General features: G+C 46.5%; 1 protein-coding gene across 4 annotated transcripts in view; it reads right to left on the reverse strand.

The window, feature by feature from the left end:
* The window catches only part of GFRA4 (GDNF family receptor alpha 4), a 132,621-nt gene that overhangs the window by 104,292 nt on the left and 11,363 nt on the right, over positions 1-16,966 (reverse strand). The window lies entirely within an intron of this gene.

Genomic DNA, 16,966 nt, shown 5'->3' on the forward strand with positions numbered 1-16,966 from the left:
ATTGTGTCTGAGACAATACCCCAGTCTGGAATGGTAAAGGCGTGTGGGCCTATCAGGTTTCAGTGCATCTGTGGAATCAGTAACAGCCTCATACATCCATGGCTGGCTAGGAGGTCACAGGCATCGTTTTGCTGCTTCCCCGAGCCATTCCCAAATCCTCCTTCAACACTAAGGCTGGCGCTAAGAGCTATGGAGACCCATCATCAGCTGTTAGCGCCATAGGGATAGAGATCAATCAGCACCCAGAAATCAGGGCCAGAGGAACTCAGCTCCCATTTCAGTACCGAAGTCAGCGGCGAGGTATTCAGAAGAGTTCAGCAGCCTGGATGCATACTGGGTGCTATTGTAAATCTGACCTTTAAGATCAGGGCAGCCGACAGACTTTGCTGGGCCCTGGGCCAGGTGTGTGGGGAGGTCGGTGCTGAGTCCTTAAGGGGCGGGGCCTCAGGCAGAAGGGGTGGGGCCTCAGGCAGAAGGGGAGGGGCTAGGAGCTAGCCTCCCCTTGCCAGCCCTTCAACACCACTTGGGGCATGCCATCCAAGGCTCCAATGGTGATTTAAAAGGCCCGGTGATTTAAAGCTGGGAGCCCCAGGCCTTTTTATACTGCCAAGCCCCAGGGTAACTGCCCCCTCTGCCTGCCCCCACTCCCCACTGGCAGGCCTGTATAAGATCTATGACACACAGCTGAACACTTCTGAGTCTTTCCAGTCGTGGGCAATAGGGCACATGCCCACCCGGACGACCTCACTGCGGTCACCAGCCTGCTGCCTGTCCCTTTCATGCAGGAACCGCCAGGGCTGTACGCACAGTGACAGAGCCACACAGTACCCCTTTGAGGCCGGTCCTATGTTCTTATCCCCATTTTACAGAGCGCTTAAGCAAGTCACTGAGAGCCCAGGTCACTTGCCCAAGCCTGGGGGCAAGTGGGAAATAGATTCCACGAGAACTGAATCCCGAGTCTAACCACTGGGCAACACTGCCTTGCACCATGAGCATTTCCTGGTGGGTTTTATAGGATTCTCCAGGATGTGAAGTCCCCACTTCGTTAAGCCCTTCTGAGGATTCTCATTATTTATTCAACTGAGGTAGCCCCTTGGGATCCTGGTCAAGGATCGGGGCTTGCCGGGGGAGGTACTTGATTGCAAACAGTCTTTGCAACACAATCCACGGGCTGCCTGACTGAATCCTCAGAGTGAAACAAGGGCAGGAGAGTGCCGTGAATTCCCCTCCATTCACCCCAGGGAGGCCCATGGGTGCTAACTTTGAAACTTTATTACCTGGGGATGTACAAGACCTAGCCCCATGATGACAGATGGCCCGGTGGAATTGGAATCTCAGGGGACAAGCACTGCAGAATTCCCCTCCCCAACCCAATCTCATAAGGTATGTCTACACTACCCCGCTAGTTCGAACTAGGGTGGTAATGTAGGCATACCGCACTTGCAAATGAAGCCCGGGATTTGAATTTCCCGGGCTTCATTTGCATAAGCCGGCCGGCGCCATTTTTAAATGCCGGCTCGTTCGAACCCCGTGCCGCGCGGCTACACGCGGCATGGGCTAGATAGTGCGGAATGGCTTGCTAGTTCGAACTATCTAGCCCGTGCCGCGTGTAGCCGCGCGGCACGGGGTTCGAACGAGCTGGCATTTAAAAATGGCGCCGGCCAGCTTATGCAAATGAAGCCCGGGAAATTCAAATCCCGGGCTTCATTTGCAAGTGCGGTATGCCTACATTACCACCCTAGTTCGAACTAGGGTGGTAGTGTAGACATACCCATAGACTTTAAGGTCAGAAGGGACCACTATGATCATCTAGTCTGACCCCCCTGCACAGTGCAGGCCACAGAATCTCACCCACCTGCTCCTAGAATAATCCTCTCACCTATATCTCAGATATTGAAGCCTTCAAATAGTTTGAAGACCCCAAGATGCAGGGAATCCTCCAGCTGTGATCTGTGCCCCATGCTACAGAGGAAGGCGAAAAACCTCCAGGGTCTCTGCCAATCTACCCTGGAGAAAAATTCCTTCCCGACCCCAAACATGGAGATCAGCTAAACCCAGAGCACGTGGGCAAGACTCACCAGCCAGACACCCAGAAAGTTCTCTATGGTAACTCCTATCATCCCTCCATTGACCTATTCACCACTAATAATGAATGGTCCCCCCGCCATCTCTTCCCCCCCCCCACCCCGGGGTACTGACCTATCAAACGCTTGTCCCAATTTCTGACACTGCTGGGGTCTCTGCTCTTTTCTTCTTGACTCTCAGATACTCGACAGACGCCCTCCCATGTTGCCAAATCCAGTTCCTGCCATTTGTTCCTTTGACTCTCATTCTCGTTTCCTGCAGCCTAAATCTTAGCTGTGGCTGGAATTCCCCTAAGGCAGCTAGAAAACTCAATGAGACTTGGGTGTCCAAGTCCTTTGGATCCAGTTCTGCAATTCTAACCACCTCCTATGCAGTCCGTCCTATATATGTCACATCACTTTGTTCTATTCCAGTTGTTCTCGCTGATAAAACCAAGTTTTTTCCTAACACACAGCCTGAACTTTTCGTCCCCTAGGTTTAAGCCATTGTTCTTTGTCCTCGCTTCTTCTCAGGCTGAGAATAATTCCGTCTCATCACCTTGCAGGTATTCCAGGCCATGTCCCCTCCCTATAAATCTTCTTTTCAGATTGCTCTTTCAGCAGACATGCGTTGGCGATGGTGCACCAGCCAAAGAAGAGGTTGTCATCACAGAAGGAAGTGCCAAGCGCATGATCTGTTTCTTTAGGGGGAAAACGGCTCAATGAAGTCTGGAAAATGTCGCACAGGGTCATTAACAAGGGACGGAAACAAAAACCGAATTACTGGGGGAAAAAAAAGGAGAAATGAAACAAAACTGGCTGCAAATTTGGCAGCAAATCATTCAGTCTCATTTAGCTAACCTTTATTACTAGGCGCATAAAGGTTGCTGGAGACAAAACAAACACTGATGCAAATTTAACTCGATATAGCTCCTTAAGCCAGCAGGTGCAGATTTGTTGTCTGTCCTGTTTAATAATTCACCCCCTCAGTTTACTTTGCGCTCCATTAGTTGGTAGCAAACATGCAATTTTAACTCACAGCCTTTACTGTAGAAGACCAGAGTGCCCACAATTTTATTGTGTCACATTTGATGTGAAATCCTTTAAAGGGGCATAAAACTGAAAGTACCAAGATTCTAAGGAAAGAACTCCAGCCACAGTGACGGAGAAACATACAAGCTGCTACAACAAGTCCGTCATCTATTCCCAGAAAGTTTTTGTATCCAAGTAACATGAAGGCAGCTGTCACCAGGTGGCAGAATAACACATAATCTCCTCTCTTCTGTCTCCCGGCATGTGAGCAAGCTTTTAGTCTTGGAAGAAATACTTGCCAATTGTGACCTTAACAATTCCTCACTACCTATGTGGTAAGGATTCCCTGTTCTCTCACAGCAACTTTGATTAGGCCACACAAACTAACCACCACTTAGCACATCACTTTCACAGTATTGATCCATAAAGAATGTCATGAGGGATCTTCAATGAAAACTGGGCTCAGACTGTCAATAATATTATTATGAACTATATGTACTGTCACTATGGAAGGAGTTACCATAGAAGATTTGGGTTGGAAGAAAGCTCAGAAGGTCATCTAGTCCAACCCCTTGCTCAAAGCAGGACCGACCCCAAATCATCCTAGACAGGGCTTTATCAAGCCGGGACTTAAAAACCACTAGGGATGGAGCGTCTGCCACCTCCATAGAGAACCTCCAGTGCTTCACCACCCCACTAGAATTTTTACCCCCTAATATCCAATCTGGATCTCTCCCACTGCAACTTGAGACCATTGCTCCTCAATCTGTTCTGCGTGTATATATATACTGGAAATACATTTGAGTCTGAATGAAAGCAGGGCTGGCAAGCAAGTTGGACCAAAGGATGTGTAGTCACCTGTCTTTTTATCTTCCCTGAGAAAGAAAAAAGGACAGTGCATTTGGCACTCATGAAAGACAGACCCGGGCCATGTTGGCTGGAGATGGTGGGATACTTTAGGCAAGACGACTTCAGACAAGGAATTTAGCCCGTTAACGCTAAATTCAGATGCTAGGAAGTAATCCAACTAGAACAATAATTGAAGACCCAGCCTCTTTTTCTGGTCCCTGAAGAAGCCCATGACAACCAGGATACATCCCATAACTTCCATGAGCATTTATTTTCGGCATAGCCTTTGATACTGAGAAGTATGGAAAGGGTCTCATGTTTAACCAGGAAGCTTTATTATTATTATGTTACTGACCAAAAGTCCAACCAAAATTGGGCCTGTTGGGCTGGGTGCTGTACAAGCATGTAGTGAGAGACAGTCCCCCCCAAAAAGCTTATAATCAAAATAGACAAAGCATGGAAGGAGAAACATACAGCACGCCAAAATCACTAGACCACACTGGCTCTTGGCCATTTTCACCTACCACTATGGCTTGCTCGTCATGGTTTATAAAACCGCCGGGGGCTAAATTCATCTTTGCAGAAACAAAGGCGCTGGTACAAATTCTACCAGGCAATCTACAGCAACCGAGCCACACAACAGGCAGAACGCAATGCCGGGGAATGAACAATAGTGACTCTTGATCTGAATTACGTGTTTGGCCTTTTGCCTTCTTTGTCAAAGTAACAAGCACAATGAGTAAAACCCCATTGGGAGTCTTTTGCCCTAAATCCTAGCCATTTAGCATCTGGACAATTTTAAACTCTAGTTGCCAAAGCTGACTGCTCTCCCCAAGGCGCTGCGGAAAGCCGTGGCGTATGAGAGATAAACCATTAAATCATACCTCGCGAGGGGACACCGGAGGACCTGTCTCCGTTCTCCCTCCTCCGCAAACTGGCTACGTGAGCTGTAAGCCAGCTGCATACACTTGAGTGTCAACGTGCCCTCCCACTCATGTGTCTGTGGTTAGCTTTGTAAGTGATACTGCACAGCCCTGTCAAAACCCTCACTTGGTGCCGGTATTGCAAAGAGGAGCGACTATTGCAGTTGGAGTCAATAAATCAAAACCACAATACAACTATTTCTATAGGGCCTTTCATGCAAACTGCCTCCCAGGAGGCTTCCAAGAGAAAGATGAATTAAACAGTTACAGAGTCCCGTACACAACCAGTAACAGCAGAGAAAGAGAGAGGGGCTCAGAGCCAAGCACCGAGAGAAAAAGAGACGTTTTCTGAAGTGAACCGAAAAGAGATGAAGAGCTGAGGGGCTACAAAAGAGGATGGATTTTTGGACCGGTGGTTCCTGGCCCACGAAAGAAAAGAAGAAAACAAATCATCTTCATTTGACAGAAACGCTTAGGATACATCTACACTGCACACTTATTTGGAAATAAGCTATGCTGGAAGAAATACTCCGAAATAGCTTATTTCGAAATAGCACGTCTTACACTATAGGGATGCCTCAAAATTAGTTTGAGGCAGGCAGGAGTGGCTTGAGGCAGGCTGAGGCAGCTGGTGCCCCAGGCGGAATGCGCGATCGGCGCCCCTACCTGCACAGCCGTCAATGGAGTGATGTCATCATAGGGCACCCTGGGCACCCTGTGACGTCATCATCGGGCGCCCCGGGAGCGCCGTTGAAGGCGGCGCCTTAGGCGATGGCCAAGTCCGCCTATTGTCACGGGCCACCCCTGGAGACAGGTTCCCCTAAAGTGGACATGCTACCTCGATTTAGAGCCCCAGGAGGCACTGGGGAGAAAGTTGTTTGAAGGCCCTGGGGAAGAGATATTTCAAAATAGCAGTCGAGAAGCATCCACACTACTGCTATTCTGAAACAGCTATTGCGGAAGAGGCGTTATTCCTCGTGGAATGAGGTTTACAGAAGTCGGAATAAGCCAGCCGTTATTTCGAATTTATTTCAAAATGACAGAATTGCTGTGTAGACGCTCGCATTGTTATTTCGGAATAACGGCCGATATTCCAAAATAATGCTACTGTGTAGATGCATCCTTAGTGCAGACCACATTCCAGGAGGAACAACAGCTAATTCAATTTAGGGCTTTAATTTGGAATCCCGTTTCACTGCCGCGTGTAGACACGGGCAGTTACTTTGGGCTAGTCAATTTCTAAAATGGCGACCGGCCAGGAACATGCTAATGAAGCATGGGATATTTAAATCCCGCGCTTCATTTGCAATTTCAGTCGCCCTCATTAGCCTCCCTAGATCAAACTAGGGGGCTAGTGTAGACATACCTTGAATGTTTACTGTCTATTTTGCTTCAGTCGTCACATAAAAGGTTAATCACAACAAGGCATTTAGCTTAATATTAACAACAAAGGGGAAGAAATGCAAGGCAAAATAGCAAAAGAGCTAGCAAGAATATTTAGATAAGTTATATGTATTCAAATTGTCAGGGTCTAACGAAATCCACCCCAGGGTATTTAAGGACCGAGCTCAATCAGTCTTGGAATGATTACCAATTATCTTCAAGAACTCAGGGAGCATGGGTGAGTTCCACAGGATGGGAGAAGCAAAATGTGCCTATCCTTACAACAAAGAGGGCCCAGAGAATTATAGAACAGTCAGACCAACCTGGAAAGATACTAGAACAAATTATTAATCCCTCAGTCAATGTGTGAACACCTGCCGGATGACAGGGTTAATAAGGAACAGGCAGCATGGATTTACTCAAGACCCAGTCACGCCAAACCAACCTAATTTCCTTCTTTTGACAGGATTGCTGACCAGGTGGATGGGGGGGAAGCTGTAGACAGGATAGAGTTTGATTTTAGGAAGGCTTTTGACACAGTCTCACATGACCTTCCCATAAGCGGACTAGAGAAATGGGATCCAGAGGAAACTACTGTAAGATGAGTGCCAGTCCCACTTCAAAAATGGATGGTCCTAGCTCTTCCACTCTTTGCCATGGGCTTGGCCCCCTGCCGCCCCTCATCCTCCTGAGACCCCAAGCAGGCCAGAAGACGAAAAGTGGTCTGGGATGCCCAGGCAGCTGTGGGTAGCCACAGACCCTTTACGTACATAGGGTGGGCAGTGGAGAGTCCGAGAACAGCCTCCAGGCCACGTCCCCACCTGGGGCCCTCTGCCCAGGGCAGATGGAGGATCCCCAGATCTTCACAAGAGCTTGGGCAACTCTTATCATGGCCTGCCTGCAGCTCTTCGGCCTCTGCGGCCCGCCACCCACACCTGGTGAGAAGCTGGAGTCAGTTTGGGATAAGAGCCACACAGGTGTGTGGTGCTGCAGTCCCTCCACCAGCCCTGGGCAGGAGTTTCAGGGGGTAGGGGCTGCTCTTGGCCCCTCACTCCACGCAGCTGGAGGGAGTTAGTCTATCTGGCCCAGCTGCGGCTTTTGGCTTGGCAAGGGCATGGACCCTCAGGGGAAAGAGGAGGAACAGGGGTGGGGCCACGAAGGGCGTGGGGCCTCATGCCCAACTCAACTTTTAGGAAGACTCGATCACCCAACTGGTTGAAAGACCATGTTCAAAGTGTAGAGATCTATGGTTCCGTGTCAGACTGGGCGAATGTGTGTAGTGGAGTTCCCCAGGGACTTGGATAACGAGCCCGATATTATTGATGGCATGGATAATGACGTGCATAATGGAGTGGCGAGTACGCTTATAACATTCGCGGATTACATTAAGCCGGAGGTCAAGATTAGAATGGACGATGATCTTGACAAATTGAAGAATTGGTCTGAAGAATTCTTATCCACAAGATGAAATTCAATAAAGATGAGGGCGAGGCACCATACTTAAGCAGGAAGAAATCAAATGCACAAGCACAAAAGGGGGAATAACTGGCCTGGTATTGCAAAGGGTCTAGGGCTACAGAGGAACACAAACTGAATGAAAGTCAATGGGATACAGTTGCAAAAAAGGCTCGTGTCATTCTGGGGTGTATGAATAGAGGTGTTGTATGTAAGGCCTGGTCTACAGGACATCCCCCCATCAATCTAAGATGTGCAACTTGAGCTACAGGAGTAGCATAGCTGAAGTTGATATACTTAGGCCTACTTACCGTCACGTTTTCCATGCAGTAAGGTCAGTGGCTGATGCTCTCCTGTCAACTCCACTCACTCATCTCATCCTGGTGGAGTACTGGAGTAAATGGGAGAGCGCTCGGAGGTTGATTTATTGTGTCTAAACAGACATGATAAATCGACTACTGGTCGATCAACTGCTGCAGCATTGATCTACCATGTAATGGAGACAAGCCCTAGAATTTCTGTACTCTACTCAGTCCTGGAGAAGCTTCGGCCGGAGTATCATGGTGCCTAGAAATGGACACGCTTTAGGAGAGATATGGACAAAATTGGAGAGAGTCTAGAGGAGAGCATCAACGATAATAAAAGGCTTAAAAAACCTGCCCTATAAGGGAAGGTTAGGAAAACCTAGGCATGTTTAGTCTGGAGCCAAGAAAATGGAGGAGGAATGTGATGACGGTCTGCAAATACGTTAAGAGCTGTTACAAAGCGGACAGCGACCTGTTGTTCTCCATGTCCTCTGCAGATAGGACAAGAAGTAATTGGCTTAATCTGCAGCAGGAGAGATTTAGGCTGGATATTAGGAAAACCATTCTAGCAGGGTAGGTCAGCTCTGGAATAGGCTCGCAAGAAAGGCTGGGAAATTCCCATCTTTGGAGGTTTGGAGGAAGAGGCTGGACACATGCCTGTCAGAGTAGGTCCAGGTTTACTTGATCCCACATCAGTGCAAACAGCTGGACTAGCTAAGGCGTGGGGTCCCTTCCCATCCTACATATCTGTGAATCTAGGACACCCACAATAAATCTGCTGGCAATGATTGGGAGATAAAATGCCAATTTGTGTTTTAAAAAAAATTATATACAATATTTTGTAGTGGGGAGAAATTCGTGTTAAATACCTAAATCCATCCCCAGCAAGTGCAGGATGTCAAACGCAGCTAGAACAATGTCCTAGATGTTAAACTGATGCTCTGCTTGATTTCATAGAATACTAGGACTGGAAGGGACCTCGAGAGGTCATCGAATCCAGTCCCCTGCCTTCATGGCAGGACCCAGTACTGTCTAGACCAGGGGTCTCCAAACTTTTCAGCCCGAGGGCCGCATTAACTATCAAACAGCAGTTCGGGGGCCGACTACACACTTGAGGTCCAAATAAAAAACAATCAAAACATGGATGTTGTTTTTAATTATTTATTTAATATTATTTTATTCAGTTATTATTTAATAACACATTGATACACTACACATGAACACCTGTATTAGTGTGAATGGTGAAATTGTTTCCTGGATGCCAAAATAGCACACATTTCTGGCTTTAGATTTGTTGTCCCTAACATCAACAGTGACCTGAGATTATCATCGGACAAGTTTGTTCTCAAATTGTTCTTCACATATTTCAGACGTGGGGAACTCAGCTGTTGCTTCAGCCATGAAGACCTTGCACTGCTGAAAGTGCGTCAAGTTGTTGGCCTGTACTTGTTCCAAAAACAAATTAGCAGCATGCCAGGCACATGCTATGGGGCACTGCATTAATGCACTGGGGAAAACTCACCCTTCAGGCCAGCGAGAAGAAATCCAGAGAGTGAGAAAAATACTTAAAAGGAGCAAGGGACAAATGAAGCATTAAAAATTAACATTTTTCCTCACCTAGAAGCTGATTTTAGGCACTAGATCTGGTGTTTTAGGAGAGATCTGAAAGAATTTAATATCGATTTAAATCAGGGGTCACCTTTTTAAAGTTCCCGCGGGGGTTCACGTTCCCCCGCACGTCGCCGGGCGGGCGTTACCACCACCGCCCATCCTGCCCCCTGATTGGCCGGCTGCCCTGTCAGTCTGGGCGGGGGAATGCTGCCCGTGCTAACCCCCGCCCCTGCGCCGTTTGCCGCCGCGCGGCCGCTTGTCATTGGAGCGGCCCGCTTCTCCTGCCCCGGCGCGGCGTGAGTACACGCCGCACACCCCTGACAGGGCCCCCCCCACCGCGGCAAGAAGGGCCCGTTCGGCGGCGCCCCAGGGACGGTCTCCACGGGCCGGATGAGAGGGCCTCGCGGGCCGCATCCGGCCCGCGGGCCGTAGTTTGGAGACCCCTGGTCTAGACCATTCCTTGGCATAGATCTTGATGCCTTGCTGCTCAGTTAGGGCCTGATCCAAAGTTCATTGAAGCCACCTTCTGTCCTTCCTTTCCCCTCTTTGGGATTCAGCTCAGGCCCAGGGCACCAGCATGGGATTGTCCTTCGCCCCTCTTTAACTCAACTGTCCATGAGACTGAACTCAACAGCTTTCCTGTCCTTCATCATTGCCCTGTGATAGAACCTCCGAAGAGCCAGGCAGGAGAGGAGAAGGATTGGAGAGACACAAATCAATGGGGAGACGTGTTTGCAAAGTTTCCCCCATAGCGCTGGAGAGGAGGAAAATCAGGAACGCAATGGCGTTGCACTGAAGTGAGGGGAGAACTATAAAACAGCCATGTCAACAGATGCAGGTTGAAGCTCACTGTGGGGCTGGCATGCTCACTAGGCCACCTTTGGCAGTGATCTCTACAGACGAGAATGAAAAGGAGGCTGAAGGATGCTACGTAAGGGGTCCCTGCAGGTCCAAATTCAGACACATTGGTGGGGTAATGCCAGGGACACTCATACGACCATTATTCGTGTTGTACTTGTTTGTCCTTTAGCTCTGGTCTACCCGAGGGAGCTAATGCGAAATAACCCTCCTGATTTTGAAATAATAAGCGGAGCATCTGCACTAGCAAGCTCATTATTTTGAAAGAAGGGGGGTTATTTTGCAAGAACTCCCTCGTGGTTATTTTACAATCTGTACTCCGGCTTTCCCCAGGAATAACACTTATTTTGAAACAGCATTCGTGTGGACGCTCTGCTGCTGCTATTTCAAAATGTAATGCGAAGTAATTACTCCCCAGTGCTTCCTGGGGCTCTAAGTCTGCATGTTCCCAATCATGGAGCCTGCCTCGGACTAATTTCGAGGCTCCCCCATAGCGGGGACATGCTATTTTGGCAGTTATTATTTCGAATTGAGTTATTTTGAAACAATTTCCTAGTGTAGACATGCCCTTAGAGACCTCCAAAGAGGAGTGCCTTTCACAACACTAAGCACACTTAAAAAACCAGAAAGGTGTTTCACGCTCATAGACTTGAGACAAACAACAATCAAGCTTGACTGAGCTTGGGGCAGGGCGCCAGGAAATCCCGAGTTCTAATCCCGACCCTGCGGCAGGATTCTTGCTTATGTCATTTGGGCAAGGATTTTCAAAAGACAATACTGGAGCTACTCTGTGCCTCGGTTTCCCCTCCTGTAAAAGGAAATCATCATAATTATGCACCAAGGGGGGTTCTGTTGAAGCTAAATTACTTAGCTCCTGAAGATTTATCTTTTTGTTCTGTGCCTAATCCAATGGACTCTTGGCCCAAGAGTGGGACCATGAGAGTAAGTCTACACAGCAAAGGAAAACCGGTGGCTGGCCCATGCCAGCTGCCTCAGGCTTACCGGCATTGTGTGGTGGGGCTGTTTTGTTGCTGTGGAGACATCCAGTCTTGGGTTGCAGCCTGGACTCAAGGGTTCCTGCAAGGTGCGCAGGGCCCAGAGGTTGGGCTCAACCCAAGCCGGGAAGTCAACACAGAAATGAAACAGCCCAAGGCAGGTGGCAACAGGGCAGTCGCAGGTGTCTAGCTGATGTATAGACGACATGCCGAGCTGCAGAAGTGATGGAAGTCCGCTCAAAGTGGGGAGGCACAAGCGCCCAGACCGTGGCCCCCTGCTGCCCATTGCCCAAAGCCCCCACCCTTGCACCACCCCTACCCTGAGGCCCTTCCCTTGTGCCATCCCTTTACTTGAGTCCCCGCCATCATCCTGCCCCTTCCCTCCCACTCCCTCCTCTCCATGTCCCCATCGCTCACCCCTGAGGCTGGCAAAAAAGTGGTAAAAAGCCCTCTCCCTTTTAAAAATACATAAGAATGGCAATACTGGGTCAGACCAAAGGTCCATCTAGCCCAGTATCCTCCATAGTGGCCAATACCAAATGCCCCAGAGGGAGGGAACACAACAGGTTATCCTCACATGATCCCTCTCCTGTCACCCATTTCCAGACAAACAGAGGCTAGGGACACCATTCCGACCCATCCTGGCTAATAGCCATTGATGGACCTAACCTCCATGAATCTATCTAGCTACCTAGCTCTTTTTTGAACCCTGTTAAAATCCTGGTCTTCGCCATATCCTCTGGCAAGGAGTTCCACAGGTTGACTGTGCGCTGAGTGAAGAAAAACTTCCTTTTGTTTGTTTTAAACATGCTGCCCATTCATTTCGTTTGGTGGGAATAAGTAAATGAGTAAGGAAAAGTTACTTTCTCCACACCACTCATGATTTTAGAGATCTCTATCATATCCCCCTTAGTCTCCTCTTTTCTAATCTGACAAGTCCAAGTCTTTTTAATGTCTCTTCATATGGACCCATTCCAAACCCCTAATAATTTGTGTTGTCTTTTTCTGAATCTTTTCCAATGCCAATATATCTTTTTGAGATGAGGCAACCACATCTGTACGCAGTATTCAAGATGTGGGCTACTATGAATTGATACAAAGTCAATAAGATATTCTCTCTCTTATTCTCTATGCCTTTTTTAATGATTCCTAACATTCTATTTGCTTTTTTGACTGACGCTGCACACTGAGTGGATGTTTTCAGAGAACTATCCACAATGACTCCAAGAATTCTCTCTTGAGTAGTTCTAGCTAAATGAGTCCCCATCATACTGTACGTATAGTTGGGATTATTTTTTTCCAATGTGCATTACTTTACATTTATCAATATTACATTTCATTTGCCATTTTTTTTGCCCAATCACTTAGTTTGGTGAGATCTTTTTGAAGCTCTTCACAGTCTGCTTTGGTCTTAACTGTCTTGAGCAGTTTGGAATCATCTGCAAATGTTGCCACCTCACTATTTACCCCTTTCCCTAGATCTTTTATAAATAAGTTGAATAGGATGGGTCCCAGGACAGACCCTTGGGGGACCCCACTAGTTACCTCAATCTATTCTGAAAACTGACCTTTTATTCCTTCCCTTTGTTTCCTGTCTTTTAACCAGTTATCAATCCATGAGAGAATCTTCCCTCTTATCCTATGACAACTTACTTTACTTAAGAGCCTTTGGTGAGGGACCTTGTCAAAGGCTTTCTGGAAATCTAAGTACACTATATCCACTGGATCCCCCTTGTCCACCTGTTTATTGACCCCCTCAAAGAACTCTAGTATATTAGTAAGGCATGATTTGCCTTTACAGAAACCATGTTGACTTTCCCCCAGACACATAGATAAATTATGTTTATCTATGTGTCTGACAATTTTATTCGTTTCTATAGCGTCAACTAATTTGCCCGGTACTGACATTAGACTTATCGGACTGTAATGGCCAGGATCACCTCTAGAGCCTTTTTAAAATATTGGCATCACATTAGCTATCTTCCAATCATTAGATACGGAAGCTGATTTAAAGGACAGGTTACACACCATACCTAATAGTTCCGAAATTTCACATTTGAGTTCTTTCAGAACTCTTGGGTGAATGCCAAGTAATGGGGCGATGGCCCCAAGCTCACAATATTCTGGCACCCCTGCCTACATGCTATCACTATACAAATAATGTTAATTGTCACTGAAAACAAAGTTCCAGGTGAAATTGGTAAAACTTCCATTGGCTTCAGTGTGGCCTAGATTTTATCCAAAGGCTTTGAAATCCTTTGTAGGGAAGGTGCCATAGAAATAAATGATACTGTTAGCAGAGATGGTCAAAAATGTAAGTAACTTCACAGAAAAATGATTTTTTGTTGTTTTAAATTTGTAGTGAAATCCCCTTCCCCCCCCCCTCTTTTTTTCATTTTTGGATTCAACCTTCATCAAAAAGCAGAACATTTCAGATCCAAGCAACAATGTTGTGGGAAATGTTCATTCTGGCAGAAAAGGCATTTCTGTCCAATCAAAGGATGTTGATTAACATGTGTCAACGAGATCCAAACATCATAGTTCTTTTGGGCAGTGGAGTCCTGGGATCTGGGGAGATATTCTCTCAGTGCCTAGTACACCACACTGCATTTCCCTGGATTTGGGTATCTTTTTACAAGTCAGAATTGTGGTAGCATCTGAGAGCAGCTTACTAAGCTGACTGTTTTAAATCTTATCTAGGTCTCAGAGGCTTTGAGAAATGCAGGTATAAGGTGCACGTTAATATGCAAACAATGGATCATTTCTCTCAAAGATGAGATGGGTTTTTCTGACAAATGTCCTCATTTTTGCAGCTTTTTCCCCACTCCCCGCCCCCCTACACACACATATGATTTCCCAAGAGCTTTTTGTGCTTCCCTGGGATTTGAGTTCCTATCACAGGTAAGTTGCAGCAAGAGGATCAGCCGTCTCCGTGTTTGATTGCAGCTGCAGTTAATCTGTAGGAAACCTATGCTACAAATTATATTAAGTACCAAGCACAATAAAACATGCCGGGTAAACACTTCACTAGACAGTGCGAAGATTTTATCCGAGCTGCCACTTCACGGTCCAATGGTATAGCATTAATAAAAGAGACTTGTAATGGCCTGGAATCACACCTGGGCATGATAAAGACTTCGCAGCGGAAAGGACTATTTCCAACTCCCATCTTCCAACATTTCACCCTTTTTATTTCAGTTTCATGTCCATTATTATGTTAATTACTCATTAAGTATTATCAGCATTGTGACAAATGTGTGCTCTGCTCTTCTCTACAAGTAAACCTGCAGATGAGGGTCATAAACTCTCTGGATAGGCACTAAAACAGGATCCTGCACTCTAAAGTATTTTAATAAAACTAATTAATGATACTCTTCCCTTTTATAGCACCGGTCACCCCAAGATCCCAAAGCTCTTCAAATGTTATATAAACCTCACCACTTCCTTACTATAGCCATTAAAAAGCTAGAAAACCAGGGGCACTGAGAAATTAAATGGTCTTTAAATGAGTCAACTGCAGGTCCTAGAATGGGATCCAGGAATCCTGACCCAAGTCTTACGTGTTATAAACAATCACACCATCACAAATGTTCATCCGATTGTTTGTTACACTGAGCAGGGTAATTTGGTCAAACAAAGGCACATAAATGTCTAACAAGATCTCATCAGAATCTGATATTTACTTAGCGCCTGATTTCCACAAACACAGAGAAACTGGTAATTATGACAGGCGTTGTCGAGGACAGTTTGAAAGACAGTCTTTTCATTCTGTGTGTGCACCATGGAGCCCTGATCTGAGAGGTGCAATCACAAGACATATGTTAATTCACCATAATAATAATCACCGGGGGGAAAAAAATCAAACATTATACATTATACGCTCTCTCCTGAATTTTAGCTTCCCCTAGATGATCCCACCGAGAATTGCTTTGACCAATGACCGCAGCCAGGGCAAATGTCAGCTCAAAGGGGAAAAGGTCATTTTGCTTTTCCTTTTGAGCTTCTCTCTCCAGACCTTAGGGGTAAATGCCGAGGTTTGAAAGCCAGCTGATAATGGCTAATGTTGCAACTCTGACCTGCAGCAATTGCCTTTCATGCGTGGTAAAACTTGCCAACCACAGTCACTTACTCAAATAGAGATCTGTTCTTTATAAAAACCCTTTTCTATAGGTCCAGGTTAATCTTACTCCAGGAGCCTTATGGGAGAGTAAACGACAAGGAAAGTGGTCCTTTGAGATGCAGTGTTACCTTCTTTCACTTTCTGTGCTGCACGCACCTCACAGAACATATTCTAAACTATAAATACACTGTATTGTTCCAAAGCCATGACCTACCTGATTTAACCTGTAGATAAAGGTTACATGAAATGGTCACGCTGTACCTTTAACTGTTGCCTTGCTATTTGGAGATTGCTTGCCTAATTCTTTATAGGGCCCCCATCACCATAGTAGCTGAACACCTGCTATCGGTGACACCTAGAATTTCGTTGGCTCAGAAAAAAGGTACAAGGAATCACCTGGTAGTAGAATAATTAATAGTCTAAGGAATTTTCTTTTAGAGCCTCTTTTTGACTTTAAAATGAGACATGCCCCCTCCTTGACATCAGAGACTCAGATTTCAATAGGGAATGAAATTATGAAGACATGTAGCGCATTCCCACAAGACAGAGCAAGATTGTTCTCTTTAGGATGTTGCTAGTCCTCTGTCAGCCCTGTCTACTTTTTAAAATCTCCAGTAACGGGGCTCTCTCCTCCTTCGCGACTTACAAGAATAGCGACACACACCACACAAATCCTTAGTGTCTTGGACACTCTGTGATTTTTAAGTACAGCCCTCTTCTTCACTGGGTTACAGATGAGATATTTTCTTACAGAAGCCACAGGCTTACAAAGAAACATGAAGCAATGAGAAAGTCGCACAGTGCGGATAACAGCACAAGTGAGAGAGACATCCAGAGATCTAAACGACTGACATCTTTAGCGGCTTGACACCTCATGCCGGAGTCGGAACACTCTCTGGTATTCAGTCTGTGTGCTACCTGCATAAACGCCCATTTCAGTTGTCAAAACAAATCACATCACATGTAATTTTTTTTAGCAGCAACTGTTCAGCTCCTCACACAACCCCCCCAACCTTTCCTATCTCAAGTGAGACAGGAAAAAGCATAAATTGTTTGCAATGGGGCATCATCTTTTTAATATATTTGGTGCACGTTTTGAAGCCATTGGCTGTGTCCTAGGGGTTAGCCAGCTGTGCACTTGCTAAATCTGCCCCCAAAGATCTCAGGAAAACAAAAACACAGTACAAGGAGAACATCTAATCCTGGCTCGCCAGTCCAAGAGACGTGCCATGACCCGGACTACTTCAGATCATCCCCTCTGTGCAATTCAAACAAACGCTGCAAATAACAACCCCTGCACAACTCCACTGTGAAAACGTTGCATGTCCACATTGCACACTTAAGGCTACGTACTCCATCCACAAGGCACATC

Source organism: Pelodiscus sinensis, chromosome 5, assembly GCF_049634645.1.
Source record: "Pelodiscus sinensis isolate JC-2024 chromosome 5, ASM4963464v1, whole genome shotgun sequence".
Classification (NCBI taxonomy): Eukaryota; Metazoa; Chordata; order Testudines; family Trionychidae; genus Pelodiscus; species Pelodiscus sinensis.